The sequence below is a fragment of the Gavialis gangeticus genome, unplaced genomic scaffold (genome assembly GCF_001723915.1).
Source record: "Gavialis gangeticus isolate Ggan-Ray unplaced genomic scaffold, GavGan_comp1, whole genome shotgun sequence".
Classification (NCBI taxonomy): domain Eukaryota; kingdom Metazoa; phylum Chordata; order Crocodylia; family Gavialidae; genus Gavialis; species Gavialis gangeticus.
Window position 1 is genome coordinate 8,660,481 of NW_017729023.1, and position 11,266 is coordinate 8,671,746.

An 11,266-nucleotide genomic window follows, 5' to 3' on the forward strand; every position below is an offset into this window, starting at 1 on the left:
ATTAGGCTATATACCACCTCTCCCATATTATACAACTGCCTTAAAGCTAATTAAGTTTGTCATTGGGGGCATTGTTACATATAGTTTGGGGGTGCTTTAAAGAGAGTGGCTCATGTATCAGTGTCCCCATGCTTCAAAATGGCGGCAGGGGCACTTAAACCTTGCTCAACAAGCTCTAGTTAAAGTGCCCCTGCCACCATTTTGAAGCATGGGGACACTGATACATGAGAGGCAGAGGCTGGCTGGAGCATGCTAATTAGCACATGCCAGCAGATTCAATTAAGTCAAGTCTGCTCTGACTTGCTGTAATTAGAGGCACCCTGAATTCTCCCTCTGTAGAGCAACCATCTCCTTTTCCAATCCAGTGTGTCTAAGGCCCTTATTCCCTAAAAACATGAACCATTGGAACAAAGGAAGCTGGAAATGAAAGGAAGCCCTACCTTTCACTCTTGTACCCGACTGGAGAATCTGGGCCATGGCATGTGAGCATCATTTGTGACACTCTACCACCAACAATCCTTATTGATGGAAGTGAGTCATTTGGTGTTGTGTTAAAATGAGAAGGGAAAAAATTAAGCAGACTTGTTTAAACCATGGTGAGATGTGACCAAGGTCTGGGATCTCTTTGAGATTCTAAATGAGTACAGAGAAATTGATTGAACACAGCAAAGTGACAGTCTTTGTATCAGACTCTGCTTTAGTGGGTGGAGAGTAACTGCGACAAGGTTACTCCTGGAAGTAGTGGAGGTGAGATACTGTCCGAAGTGTAAACAGGAGGAGGCACTGGAATCACCATTCCCATTCTGGAGCTCTGAAGGGGAAAAAGAGCCAAGCTACCAGAGAAATTTATATAGGGGTGATCCTGCCTTAGGCAGGGGGCTGGCTTAGATAACCTCTCCAGGTCCCTTCTAGCCCTACTTCTATATGATTCTGTGGTACTGGAGAACTAGAAACTGGATGACATTGTATTCAATGTACTCTCCCTTAAATTGCAGTGATCATTTAAGTTACAGCCTGAAGGGACTGGCTGAGCTTATCGAGGGTCCTTCTGTGTTACGTGTAGTATATTTACCTAGTGAGTATGTCTGTAGTGGCTCTGTGCCGCTCTCAAAGCTGCTGCCAGAAAATAAAACCCACCAATCACTCCTACTCTGCACACTCCAAACCAGAAATGTGGGAGTAAGGGATCCATTGTAGCCCTTGAGATACCTGTTCCTGTCATACTTGAGAGCAGTGGCTGGGGATGCCACAGAGCATCTTTAATGCCCTATTTGTGTGTGAGAAGAATGTAGGCAGGACTCATACTTGGCAGCAGCCTTGAGAGCAGTGTGGAGCCACTGTAGTCCTACTAAGGAAGAAAGCTCTTTTTCAGCGAACTAACAATCTAAACAGAAAAGACACTTGCTTTGTGACTACAGGAATGGGGTAACTGGCTGTAGTCATGTAAGAAGACTGTGACAAAGTTGAGACATGGTCGGGGTGCTAATCTGTAGACTGAGACAGAAGGCAAGCTGCTGAACACCATACATAATTACAGATTTCAAAGATGTTCAGCACTTTTTTCAGCACTTTCACTTTCTTTTAGCCCATGAAGTCACAGGATCAGGAGGCTGCAGGAAAGCTACCTAAATATATTGTTGGTATGTAAACCTACTTGTCTACTCGTGCATCCAACCCTTTGTAGGACTCCAAGGAGTCACCAGTGTTGTCAGGACAGACTCCATCAGTGTTTTTATCTGACTCCATTAGTGTTGTTCAGGGGTTAGGTGATACTAATTATGTTAGGCTCCCTCAGTTTGGATGGACGGCTCACGTTCTCAAGATACAGTCTGTGATGCTGAGTTGTTCTTAAAAGAAAGAGCCCCCAGGTTTATTTTTCTGAAGTGATGAAAAACTTGGCCAAGTTTATTGTCTACAGACAAGTCTAGACCCTAACATCCCTGACCAGCTAGTCCATGGTGCTAGCCAAGTCATATGCAGTCATGGTAGAGGCATGAATATAACCCCTTCGGCCAGTACAAAGTATTAGGAATTGCCAGGCCCCTTTTCATATGCTGATCAAAACAACTTTATTTACAGCATATGCATCCTAATTCTCATCAATTAGAGACCACTTCCCACCAAAAAGGGATACCTGTTTGCTAGGTCTGATCTTTGTTTTAGTGTCTTGCACTAAATTCTCTATCTGTTGGCCTTGGCCCCTCTAGGACTAATGAACTACTTTGCCAGTACTTCTGTGCCAGCCATATACAGTATGTTTAGTTTCATATTCATTGGGGCCTCCTTTAATTAATGCTGTTATCAGAGCTTCTGTGTGATTTGTGTATGCACTGATCAGTTGTTACATTGCCACGATTCTCCAGCAAGGCATACACCCCTAAGCATAGTGGACTTTCCTTTTCTGTTTGCTAAGGGAATTGGCTATAGACCACGGTAAAAACTCTGTTCCTTTTCTAAACAAAAGCAATTTTGGGGAAACTAAAATGGCAGTCTTGTAGATTATTAGTTACTTACTGATAATCTCCTTCAGTAGTGGCCAGTGTTTTGTGCCACAAGTTAAGTCCTAAGTATGAGTTAGTTCCACTCTAATAGTCAGCCACTGCTGTTGCCCAGTGCAGCCAAATCCCATCACCACCAGGATGTGACAGCTACCCCCACATGCTTCATGAGGCCAAACCCTTGAGAGCTGACCCTAGATACATGTGCACTCTTTAGTCTGTTTCTTGCCAAACACAGACTTCCCATGCCTCTCGTGGCACATGTGATATGGGCTGGCCACAACTGATCTGCTTCTTAACATTTCCACAGCAGAGTGCAGATAGGTATGCACAGGGATTGGTGGTAATAAACAAATATATAAATGCCTTGAGAGAGGTACAGTTACTGATTCCCTATGTCAGACACATTTGGCTTCCTGAATAAAATTAATAGTTGTTTAGTACTGCAGTTCAAGACTTGCTCTTCCATGCTGTACAGACAGGACAAAGACAGCATGATTACATTTCATGGTATAATAAAAGTCTAGGAAAATGGGGCTTTAGACAAAGAGCTGAAGTCTGGTTTTTAAGTGCACTGTCAGTTACGAATGTTGTCCTCACAGGGGAAATGTTCTACTTTTACAGAAGTCTGTCTTTGCTTAGTATAAGCAAATCTTTTTTTCCTAGTCCTGGCTTAGAACTGAATCAAAACAAGGTTTGTCCCCTTATTTCTACTAACCTTCCTTCTTAATGAGGCTCACTTCAGGCAGAGAGCATCTGTGTTTAATGTCTCCATTATTTTTTATGGCAACATATTCATCTCCAGCTTTTCTAGTCCTTATCTGGAAACATAACCGCTCTGCATCTGCTTTCATGCAGCAAGCATAGTCATAACAAAGGCGGTTTTTGCTTCAAAGCACAGGAGGGTACTTCATTGTAAGAGTGGCAGGCGAATTGGAAAAGTAGCTGAGAAGAGCCCCCTGGCCTGAGAAGCTATCAGATTCATGATCCATATACTTGAGGTGAATGTGAAGGTCAGATTGTAACTTAATGTAAATCTACCTTGAGTCAGGGGCAGCCTGGAGACTGGAGACTCACTACCCCTGCAGAGGTTCAGGGAATGAAGCATGACTCGGTCCCAATTTCTTCTCCCCTGCTCTCTCCTTTCACTGAGGGAGCAGTATGCTGCCTTGCCTTTTGTCATGGAACAGCTCACTTCCCCAGCTGCTCAGGCCAGAGAGAAGTCGGATGGAGGTTTTATCGCTACATCCACTGTTCACCCACTTGTCAACAGTACAGAATATGGGGCAAACAGTTTTCTTCTGTCACCACCGAAGCAGAGGAGTGGGACAGCTCTCTATCATCTTTCTCCCCAGGCAGCTGAGTAAGGGCTGTGACAACCCAGTTTTGGATGAAGCACAGTGTTTTCTGGACCCTGAGCTAAATCACTGTATTTCTTACAGCCCCTTTAAAGCCCCAACCCAGCAAAATAAACCCTGCTTTTGAAAAAGCTGAGTCTTGAAGTGACTGAAACAATTCATGCCTAGAAAAAAGCCCGATTCTTGCTTTGCTGGACTAAGGTCTTTGCTGAATGAACCAGTGCTCCATTACATATGAACTTCTGTTTGGAAACTGGTTGGCATTTATCACACCAGATGCTGAAAATGTTCTGTATACAGAACATGCAGTTTTGGATAGGAGAAGGTACAAATTAACTGAGTGAAGATTTTGCTGCTGTCTAGGCAAATAGTTCCAGATCATGAATGTATTCCTTTTTAAAGAAACCTAGGGAGGTTTGCTAACAAAATGGCATTAAAAGGTGGTTAAGCATGAAGATGTCAGTATTAAATATATGCTTCAACTTTAACTCTGCCCTCTTGTGATCATAGATTATGATAATTACATAGTCACATATACTACTCAAATAGTACAAGGCTGTGCATTTTTTCCGACAGCCTTTTAAGATGCCTCTTGTAAGATAAGCAGTGAATGAGGTATCATTGTTTCATAGGATGTACAGCTCATGCACACGAATGCCTTTCATTATCTTGGAGGAATATGCAGGAGATTCCATATGGGGATAAAAGACTGTTGGTAGTGTGGAGCGATATTAAACTGGATCACTTGAATGCTGTGTGATTGGTATTGAAAATTGTAGTGAGAAGCCTGTTTTTGCTAAGAGCCAAGCTCCTCCTGTGAAAAGGTAAGCATGTTTAACTCACTGAAATTCTCAGGAGTAAAAGGTTCTCCACCTATTTATCATCTTAAGAGTGAAGGATGGCAATATTTGGCAGTGGTCGGCTGGAATGACGCAGATTGGGTCTGAGGCCAGCCTGGGCTAGGACCCAGCCATTGCCATAGCTGCCCAGCGGCTGGGCAGGGATGGGAAACCTCTCCCCCATCCAGCCATGGTGTGGTGTGGTACATGGGCGACTGGTGCCTCCTGAATTTGGGTGGGGGCACCAGATCACCAACCGAGGATGTGGGGGGGTCCCCCAGCAACCGATCAAAATCACCAGGGGTGAAACCAGAAGTGCGCTTCTGCTGGCACTTTCAGTTTCACAGTTGGAATTTCCAGGGGGTGCACAGCCAATCTCAGGGGGTGCACGTGCACTCGCATGCACCCCTTGCATGTCACCAATGGTGTGGTATAGCGCAGCGTGGCATGGGAAAAGCCCCCACTACCAAATGCCACTGAAGCCCCAACTCCATGTGCCAGAACAGTAGTTCTGCAGGCTAGATTTGGCCTTTGGGTCATAGGCTGCCAACCCTGGATCTAGGATTAGGTCCAAATGGCAGAAACACAAGTGACATATGCTTCCCTACTTCTCTGGTATTTCCGGATATTTCCATGCTTTACTTTACCTTTAAGAGGTATAGAGCTAGCTTAAGAGGCCTAACTCTTGTCCCACTAAATCGCTGGTAATACTAGCTTCTCTGGGACATCTGTTTGTCTGTAGTTTTCCAAGTATCTGCATGCTTCCCACTTGAGGTGAGGACATACCATTCCCAATTCTGCTTGCCTGGTGGAGAACGGAGACAGAGAGGAAGTGCAAGGGTTACATGAAAGGTCCAAAAGGAAGCTTTGGTGGAGCAGGGAGATGAACCTCTCATAGGTCCTGGGGTTGGTCCCATGGTTAGGGAACTTCCTTCTCACTGGCTTCACTGAGTGAAGAATGAGCCCCATTTTGAATGTTGCTGGAAATACCCTGTCCACTGTTCTCATCCCATCTTAATGATAGTAGCAGTTTTCCTAATGAAGAGATGCCAACGGCAACCAAAAATAGTGTCTCCACCCCTCTATAAAGGAGAAATGACATGCTTCATTTAGTAACAAATTGTTAAGATCCTGAATCATAAACAGACCTAGAGGCAAAATTTACAAATAATCCCTAAGCAAAATGCTATGTTTATGCAATATTATGAATGAGATTTTAATTGCTTATTACTCTAATTGATTTCATTCAGTTGCTGTGGTAACTTGCTCACTTTATTATACACTGGCAATGACACATTATACTTACCTTATGTAATTCAAGATGTATTTTACAGTGAACCTGTTCATGTTATAGATGGGGCAGGCATGAAACCTAGTTAAAACTCACTGGCATTTCTCATAACACTCCTGTCATTTGCTGCTAAATTCTACAAATGTTAATGATGATGATTTCCATGGCTGGTTTCTGCCTCAGGTTAAGGTTGTGTTTTGATTTTATTTGTTGTTTTATATTAAACTGTTTTAGCTTAAGCTCCAACTTTGTTTTAATTACAACAGGTTTATTGGTGGTGTGCTTTTAAAATATATTTCAATACATTTTTTTTCTTGAAACTTTTCTTGTCAGGGAGTTGGAGCGAGAATTTGAAATATATAGGCAGAGGAGGGGGCCTGAGTCCAAAAAGTGCCTATTGCTGGCTATGAAAATGAATTCAGATTTGATTAAGATGCATGAAGGAGCCATTTGCAGATGCTCAGAACTTGATATGCACTTGCTGGTTTGCTGAATGTTCTTGCAGAAGGCCTGGTTGCATCTAAAACAGGCAGTGCATGAGGTCTGGAAGGGTCATGGGCAAAACTGATTCTCATCTCCTATCACTTGTTCTCAGCAGCCAAATTTGGCTTGTCCCTTGAGTGCTTGCTTTAACTATTTATTATTAGATTCTAAGCTCCAAAGTTCATTGGATGTTATGGCATGTGACAGATCTGTGGTGAATCAGACAGACACTGTTTAGAAATGGGAAGGGAGAGAGAAAAATGTGCATTGAACTGGGAGGCAGATCTTGAAGTCTGGTCTTGCCTCTTGTGCCTGGCACTTTATAATGCATTTCATTAGCCCTGAATGCTGACTGAGATCATGCATGTCAGCTGAGGAAGATAGGCCTCCCTATTAGAAATAAAGCAATAAAGATTTCCTGAGGTAACTCAGTTGCACTGTGACTCAAGTGAATGTGCAAAATATGAGCCTGGGTTTGTCTGCCAACCTCTCTCCCACAAAAGGGCACAAAACAGGTTTTCTGCTCTCCACCACTGCACTGCTTTCTAGAAAATAACTGTGTAACCCAGTGGGTATGGAGTTGTGTATGTAGTCCCCTTATTGGTCCATGTGCACATAAAAGGTTGTGATCACTCCAGTTGATAAAGAGGTGCCAGTGAGCACTTGGACTCTAGAGGTGCAGAGTTTGAACCCATGACTGATATGTAAGGTCCTTAATACCTAGGTGGTAGTCTCGCCCCCCTCCCCCCCAATCTTTCTTTATTTTAATAGTTTATTTAACTATGTGGCAAAGAAATAAATATCTTTTAAAAACCTACTGTCATCAGTCAGTCTTGGTGTGATAAGCAGCAGCCTATAGGTACCTCCACCTCTTGGTCATTTGCAGTCCATTTTGATGGCTGGTCTCATTCAGTGGCAAGTTTGAAGGCTGAGAAGTACTGTAGTATCCGGAAGCCTTTGGGTATGAAATGGGCCAGGCTTGGAAGAACTAAGGAATTTGCCTGACCTTGACTGGAAGTCCATCAGCCTAGGAACTGAAGGGAGATCTATTCTTCACCCCAGGCCAGTGGCTTTCCCAAAAAATAAAAATAATAATAATCTGGCTCACTGCAGTCATGAGAGTGAGCAAGAAAGCAAACTTCTGATCTTGTAAACATCAGAGGCAGCATATACTTTCCTGAAGCAAAGAAAGCTCTGCACATTGTTTCAAGTACTGTACATCTCTGTGCTGCTTTCAAAACCACAGTTTGTTTGATCAAGGAAAAACACATGGTCTTGTAGGATTGTAAGATGTGGCTTGTATGTATTTTGTGCTCAGACTTGCAATCTGCAAAATGTGTCCAAAAATATTCTTAAAAACATTAAAAATAATGCTGGGACAACTCCACATATTGCTGAATGGTGTAGCTTTAAGCATTCCCGGGTACAGTTGGGTCTAAGCTCTAAACCAATGATTTGTAAAATCATTAGTTATGCAAGGAGACTTACTATAACCTCTGTTCTTCAGAACTGTTCACGTAAGCATCACATGTCTTGTATTATTAACCGTGGAGAGAGGTAGTTGTTTTGCTCATTTGAGCTGGAGCTGTGCCTTGGAAGGACGGCAGTCTCAGTGCTATCACCATGGTTGCTGCATAGTTCAAAGTGCAACAGTGTTAAGAACCTGTAGCACTTGGGTGTTGAGACTGATTAAGGTTTGAAATATGAACTGTCCCAAGTGCAAACTATTATAGTCAATGAACTAATGTAACTTTTTAGTGGTGTGAAATTGTCACAGAAGATACCTGATTCTAAATTACCTTTGGAAGGTTTCCCCCAGGTGTTTGACCCTGGATTTGTCTGGCCTAGGGAGTGATCCATCAGATTTGTTCTGTGTTTAAAAGTAATAGCTAAGAAGAAAGACTGATTAGAAATTATTAAAATCACAGCATTATCCTAGCAGCAGCACTGTCTACATTTCTCTTACCCACGCTCCTTTCCCCAGACATGCAAATGGCATCCATTTGTTTGGCTTAGGGGATGCCAGATTGTTCCTGGATTCTTCCCTTGCATATCAGTCCAAGTCAACTGAGGAGCAGCATGATTTCTATTCATCTCCGGGGTGCCAGCAGTTCAGAATACAGCTAGCATAGCAAAAGCAGCACCTCAGGTACCTATATGCTGTTTAAGTACTTTAGTGAAGCTGGGCCTAAGTCCTGTTGAACAATTCACACCTGACATGTGAGTCTGTAGGTGCCTCTCTAACTTTACTGGTGAAAGCTAAGGTGCCTTAGGTTCTTCTGCTGCACATATCCAGAGATACCTCAGTTTTGGCTAAGCATCCTATTGCCTGTCCTACACCTAAGTTCTCTGAGGTGCCCAGCCTAGTAAATATGGTCAGAGCATGACTAATGCAGACTGATAATTCCAAGGACAGCCCAACAGCCACAGCCACTGTCATTCAGAAACACAGTGATAATGTGCATAATTAGGGGTGAGTGACCAGGGCACCAGCCCTGACCATCTTTTTAGTAGGGGTGTGAGAATAGTAGTAGCTGCTGCTGCCAACCAGGAAACAGAAACTGGTACACCTTGGGTGATAGCCTTATGTATACATCCTCTCCTCACCATTTCCTACTGGCTGGATCAGGTGTCATCCCAACTCTGAGTGCTGTCTGTTGTGAGTACCATTCCTTGTTATTAAACTCTTTCCTCCACTCTTCCTGCCACCCCATTCTTTATAGAGGGGAATTTAGGTGCCTCATTTAGGGTTTATTCTGCTTCTGGTGCCTAGAAGTTGGGTGTGACGACACTGAGAATCATCACACTGCACCACCACCACTTTTTAGATCCGGGTCTTTGTGGTTTCTCTCAATTCCCTTGTGCCTATACAAAATCCACAAAGCCATTTCCTTGTTCTCTATCAATTACACCTGCCAAAATGCCTACAAAAAAGACTCCACAGGTAAGCAGTTGAGGGGCCATGGTCCTTGCTTGTCCCATTGTTTATGGTAGTCTCATTGCTAACTGTGTGACCTGGCTGTTTGAATCCCAGTGTTAATGGGACTGTAAACTCTTTTTGCAGCTAGGACTAAAATGTTGTGTATTTTTGGTAGACCTGGTATAGTGGATTCCCAATCCATAACTGGAGGCCCTTATCCATTACCTTAGAACAAGTAGTAATTAGCATTATTTTGTACTGCAGTACCAGTTAGATGCCCATTAGGGCTGCACGAAACTTTGGTCCCTGATTCAATTCGGCAGAGATTCAGCCTGATTCAGTGGCCGAATCTCTGAATGCAAATTGAATCAGATGACCCTTTAATCTCTCCGAATCAAATCGGAACCCTCTGAATCGATTCGGACAGATTCAGCGATTTGGATATAGAGACAGCTTTAAATGATTTTTCTACATACCTATAGGTAGCAGGGGCTCTGGGAGGAGCAGACAGCCAGGTCTGACCGCTCGCATAGGTTCCTGGCTGTATTACAGGACCTTCACCTTATCCAGGAAGTCCACAGCCCCACTAGGGGTAACACCTTGCTGGATCTGGTCCTGGCCACCGGGGATGACGTGGTGAGGGGACTGCAGGTCCTTGACCACCTGGGCAATAGCAATCATCACTTGCTGGATTTCATTATCCAACGCAGGGCATCAAGGGCTCACACCAAGGCTAAAGCCCTTGACTTCAGAAGGGCCAACTTCAATGAGCTTAGGAGACTAGTGGGGGAGGCACTGAGGGCCCAGAAGGTACAGGAGATGAGAGTCCATGAGGGATGGTCGTACCTTAAGAGGGCGATCCTCCAGACCCAAAGGATAACAGTCCCTGAGAGAAGCAAGGGGGGTAGGAGTGCTCAGAAACCCCCTTGGCTCAGCAAGGGCATTCAGCAATGCCTGAGGACTAAAAGGGTGGCGTACAACCAGTGGAAGGGAGGAGCTATCACCAAGGAGGAGTACTCCTCCTTGGCCCGTGAGTGTAGGAGAGCTATGAGGAAGGCCAAGGCAGAGATGGAACTCAGGCTAGCATCCAGGATTAAGGACAACAAAAAGTCCTTTTTCAAGTACATTGGGAGCAGGAAGAGGGCACCAGGCAATGTAGGGTCCCTGCAAGATGCAAACAGTAATCTTGTGGCTACACCAGACAAGAAAGCTGATATTTTTAACAGTTTCTTTGCCTCTGTTTTCTTGAACAGGGACCGGGATATCCCACCTACCAGAGGTAGGGATAATCTTGGGGATAGCTCTGTCAGGCCTTCAGTCAGTGCAGATGTAGTTAGGGATCTTCTGGAAGGGCTAGACATTTTTAAATCTGCAGATCCAGATGCCCTCCACCCAAGGGTGTTGAGGGAGCTGGCGGGGATCATCGCGGAGCCCTCTGCCCAGATGCATGAGCATTTGTGGTCATCTGGCCAGGTGCCGGGGGATTGGAAACTGGCTAATGTGGTCCCCATTTTCAAGAAGGGGGACCCAAGTAACTATAGGCCTGTAAGCCTCGCCTCGGTCCTCGGGAAGATCTTGGAGAGAATTGTCAAGGAGCACATCTGTGGGGGGCCAGCAGGGGAGATCATGGTCAGGGGCAACCAGCATGGGTTCATCAAAGGCAGGTCCTGCCTGACCAACCTGATTGCCTTTTATGACCAAGTAACTAAATCCCTGGATGATGGTGTCACCGTGGCCATAGTCTTTCAAGACTTTAAGAAGGCCTTTGACACTGTCTCTCACCCCATCCTCATCAATAAATTAAGCGACTGTGGCATTGATGCCTGCACAGTTGGATGGGTAAAAAATTGGCTGATGGGGTGCACCCAGAGAGTAGT